At 47.0% G+C, this 5,000-nt stretch overlaps 1 non-coding gene across 1 annotated transcript; it reads left to right on the forward strand.

The window, feature by feature from the left end:
• Positions 1–263: 263 nt before the first annotated feature.
• TRNAM-CAU (transfer RNA methionine (anticodon CAU)) lies at positions 264–335 on the forward strand. The gene has a single exon. It is a non-coding gene; the product is annotated as a tRNA-Met (tRNA).
• The last annotated feature ends 4,665 nt before the right edge of the window (positions 336–5,000 follow it).

The raw sequence follows: 5,000 nt of genomic DNA on the forward strand, positions 1-5,000 counted from the left end.
TCCAGCTTTAAAAATCTGTGCATGCGATTCTAACGGGCTGACCAAGTTCCTGAGGAAAGGTTTCAGAAGGGTCTGAGCTGCAAAGACGCAGACGTCTTAGAGATTTGCTTGTAGGCAGCAATTTCGAGAAGGAAATGTGGGCGGACCCAGAATGAAAGACGGAAGTTAGGAGACAGGTAAGAAAGAAAAAAAAAATAGTGACAGAGCTGGATGTATTAAGACATTCAAATTAATAAGAAATTGGAGGACACTCTTTTCCAGGAAGCAGAGTGGCGCAGCGGAAGCGTGCTGGGCCCATAACCCAGAGGTCGATGGATCGAAACCATCCTCTGCTAGTAGTTTTGTCAGCACGCAGTATTCTTTTGTCAAATTCCAGGGTTCCCACAAGGAACACCAGGCAAAAGAAATCAAATCCACTCTCATGACGGTGACGCTGTTGCTTTACATTTCTTTTCCTTTGCCTGTAAATTAAAACTGGCCATTGTGAAAATTGTGTCTTTATCAACATTTTAAAAGCTCACAACATACTGGGAAACAATGCAACATCTTATTTCTTGTCTATGGGCAGCGAACCTATCAATGCTTTGTGTCTGCTGAGGGGCCAACGAGTCTCATGAACGAATGAAGGCCCCCCTTTCCCCCGTGACAGAGGCCACCTGACCCATCCTTCCTGCCTGTAAATACGATGGAGCTCTAAGATGAAGACTGGGGTTAAAAAAGGATAGGAGCCTGGGAAGAAGCGAGGAACGGAGAAGGAAAAGCAAGCAGCAGGGCGGGCGTGGTGACAGTGAGAAGTGGGTTCTGAGAGAGATGGACTTCTCCAACCCCAGGAGCCCTGGGAAGTGGGCGTCACCTCTTCTATTTGTTTGTTTATTATTTATGTTTTTACTCTAAAAACACAACCTCTGCGCTGTACATTTGTTAATGAGCACAATTGCAGGGGAAATGAAGATGAAGAATCAAACTCAAAAAAGAGCAAGATCTTTGGGAGCATTTTCACTGGAATCAACCAGCGATTGCAGAAAGGGGGTGGTAAGTATGCAGAAAGAACTATGAAGGGGTAAAAAGACTTAAACCCCCTGCTTGTAATCCCCTTCATCCTCTTTCCCTACCTTTTGATTCTCCTGAGGTTTCTCCTAGCTGACCCCACTCATCACTAAACTGGACACATCCTCTCCTCAAGTTCATAGAATAATCGACGTGTCCTGGTTGTCTCCGTCTCTGGTAATTGCGATTTATTTGTGGTTTCCCAGGCTTCTCTGCTCTGCCCAACCAACCCCTTTCTGCAATCGCTGATTGACTCCAGTGAAAACGCTCCCAAAGATCTTGCTCCTTTTTTAGTTTGATTCTTCATCTTTGTTTCCCATGCAATTGTGCACCTTAGTCAGCTGTTTAACGAATGTACAGTGTGGAGGTTAAATGATATGCTCAGTGATAAAGGCCCTTGGTGACTGAGCCACACTTTGGAGACACCCTGAGGGTCCCTGAAGCCTGGATTCCTGTAGCTGTTCTCCGAGATCTCATCCCCTCACCAACAGAGTTAGGACTCCACAGCAGGCCACAGATTCAACCTGCAGAACAGCAGGCTTTTGATCTTTTAATACGTGTTTCTATTGACATGTTTATGGTAGACACATCTAGATACAGAGGATTCTGTCCACTGGATGATTTCTGAGGTCTAGTTTAAGAAAGCAAACCCACACTACCACCATCGCTACTTTTCAGATACAGTGTTCTTGTCCTGGGGGCATGTGGCATAGTGGCAATGAGGGAGATAGTTATGAGGGAAATGCAATCTTGCTTTGCACACACAGTATCCACCAGGTGACAACTTTGACTTTTTGTCCAAAAAACATTTAAAGTCTTACAAAAATCTATAATACCATACACAGAAAAAATGCACAGAGGCCCATTCCCAAAGTTTTTCCAGATTATCTAAATCCCAGGGTAAGGAGAGTAGCTTTTTAATGAAAACACAAAATGAATGGCTAACCCAGTTTCAAAATGTGTTTGGATTTTAGTTTATCAACTGTTTCGCAAACTGGACAACACTTCTATATAAGGTACTATCATCTAGAAAAAGACTGGGGGTACCTCAGAAGTCAAAGAGATAACTAAATGCCCTTGCTCTCAGGGAGTTTATATGCTAGTAGGATCTGACCAAACTGCACCCCATTTCTAGAATGAAGTCACTCCAGCACCATGGAAGGGAATTATAAAATGGCATAATTCATAACAATTCAGTCACAAGTTATTTTTGTTGTTATAATACACTTTTTCCTATCACCCACGATTCCAAGTTTCCTTGCAAAATCTAGGAGTGGTTAGTCATTAAATGGGGCTAGATTAGACCTGTTATCCTAAATCTAAAAGGCCTTTCAAAGTGAGAGGCAACAAGCATTTATTTGAGATCAATAAAAATAGCTATTAGGGAAGCACTGATTCAGGCAGAAGCCCAAATAGTGTTCAGATTAGGAGACAAAAACGGGTATTTCATCAGACGGGGAAGGGGAACAATTCTATCAATAGAAAGCAGATACTTCTATTTGTGTAGAAAAGCTAACGTAGTAACAGTAATTCTAAGCAATTTTTAAAAATAAGGCCTTAACTTTGGTAAGGGGTTGGAAGTCCTCTGGGCTTATTCATCGTTAAAAGCTGTGCTTGCTGATTGTACAGACTTGAACCCTGAACCCTCAGATTAAAAGTCTGATGCTCTCCCAGCAAGCTACCCAATCCTCTGCAGGGCCTTTTCACTCATCCCATAACTAACTAAATTCTGTAACTAATTTTGATCATTCGGAAGAGATGGAACCACAGTGACAGCCCCCAGCTTCCATGACAATTCATCTTTTCGCCTCTTGCATTTCACAGACATTAGTTCAGGGCTTATGTCACAGCATATGTTCTGGATGTGATGCAGACGTCATGAGTCATCCATCACCCCACATCCAGAATGCCCCGGTGTCAGGGTGGCCCAGTGGCCTAAGGTGCCAGCTTTAACTTTCTGCTTCCTGTGCCTGGGATATATCTTCCTGCCATGTTCAAATTCTGCAACTTCCCTGATTGAATCACAATGTCCTTCTTAGCTGGCATAATCAAATCTTACCTCCCCCCACCCCATTACACTGTATTTCACCCTTACACGACGAGTATGGTTGAGCTGTCTTTCCCCTCAGCCTGCCTGCCCTTTCTCCTTTCCTTCCTTCCTTCCTTTCTATGAAAATTACATGTTTATGGATGTCTACATGGAATAATAGTAATATATCAGTATTAAAATGTAGGTCTTAAACTATAGATGAGAGTTACAAGTTCCTGTTTTCAGTATTTTAACTGTTCTTCGGGGTGGGTGTCCAGTGCTTGTGGCCAGTATGTCCCTGTCTCTTCATCTGCCCTCACCTGACCCTGTTTCCTTCACCAGCAGGCTGTTCTTCCCTTCTTGCGCACCTTTTCCCCATCACGTCCCTCTCCTATCCTAAGGGCATATAGGCTGTGAAGTGAACAGGTTGGATGTGATACATTCTATGGCATATGATACTGAGAGATGTGAGAGACAGGACTAGACAGTGATTTTCAACCAGAGGGGAGGGTTCTACCGGCATCTGGCTGCAAAATGTCAGGGATGTTGCTAAATAGTCTACAATGCATAGGAAAGCCCCTGCAACCGAGAATTACCTGGCCTAAAGTGTCAGTGAGTGTTTTCTGGGTGTCTCACTGGGTATTCCTCCAGCATGCATATAGTTTAAAAGGTTCACTATTCCTAGCAGGCCTACTGTGAAATGCGTAAGCCTTACTGTCTCCTAATTTCTCAAGTTACCTCGTCTAGATGCCACCAAACTTAACATTTTTAACTGTTTCCTTTTTGGATTTACAGCTCTCCATTTACCTCAATAATATGCATAACTGCCATTATTGATTGATTGGTTGATTTAGACATTATTTACTTTCCAGAGTCCAAACTTAAGATCCTTCTTCCACAAGTCTTTGTTGAAGCCAATTTTAGTCTCCTTCCCTGGTGACCAGGTGCCGAGTCAACCACATTTACTTCTTGGCTTTCAAACACATAGTTTTAGCCTATTTTATTTTTAATGAATTTGCATTGCTCTGAAGTAGAGGTTCTTAGAGGCGAGAAGTTCTAAGGCGGAGAGAAATAGGTTTTGAGTGGGATTCTGCCAACACCGGATACCAGTGCCTCAAGTGTGTTCAGGAAAAAGAAACAATTGCTCCAAGTGATGAGGTGTCGTGAAGCTCGGCCGAGCTTCGGGGGCAGCTGCGCCCGGTCCGACGGAGAGGCGGGCGGACCCCTCAGGGCGCCGCCCGTGGCCCCTTCGGGACCCCCCTCTACACTCCGCTCCGTGCCCTGTTCCCTGCCACGTTGGACTCTAATCCCAGCGCCGCGTTTTGTTCTGAAACGTTTCTGTCGAGCATCTGGAGAGTCTGAAGGAGCCAGCGAGTCACACACGGAAAAGGGGGAGCCGGGAAACGTGCTGTGTCGGTTAAACTTGGAGACAACGAGCCGCTGCAGGCCCCCCACATTACACCAAGCCGTCCGTTGTTTAGAACGCAGCGAGGATCGCACCGGACGTGGAGCTCAGGGTCTGGCTCTGCTGGTCAGTTTCTTCTCAGCCCGTCTGGGACGTGGAGACGCGTCGGCGTTTGAAGAGCACGTGGCCAAACACCGCGCGGTGACCACGTCGGGTGTGCGGGTCCGGGAGCTGGTCAGCACCGTTTCCAGCCCTCCCGGGACACAGGTCGGCGGGCGCCCTCCCCGCTGGAGCCCAGGAAGCGCGGGGCCCTTCCGCCGCGAGGTGGCCTCCTGCGAGTCCCAGCGCGAGGGTCCCATCCAGGCCACAAGCGGCGTCCCCGGGCGCCACGCGGGTGCCCCGCGCGAGCTCAGCTGCTCCGCGACGGCGCAGGCGCTGGGCGACGAGCCCACCTGAGCTTCGCTCGAAGCGAAGATGCCTGCGCGGCGCGGACCTGCGCTCAGCCCGGGGCCCCTGCAG

This window comes from Hipposideros armiger, unplaced genomic scaffold (genome assembly GCF_001890085.2).
Source record: "Hipposideros armiger isolate ML-2016 unplaced genomic scaffold, ASM189008v1 scaffold_988, whole genome shotgun sequence".
In the NCBI taxonomy this organism is placed as follows: domain Eukaryota; kingdom Metazoa; phylum Chordata; class Mammalia; order Chiroptera; family Hipposideridae; genus Hipposideros; species Hipposideros armiger.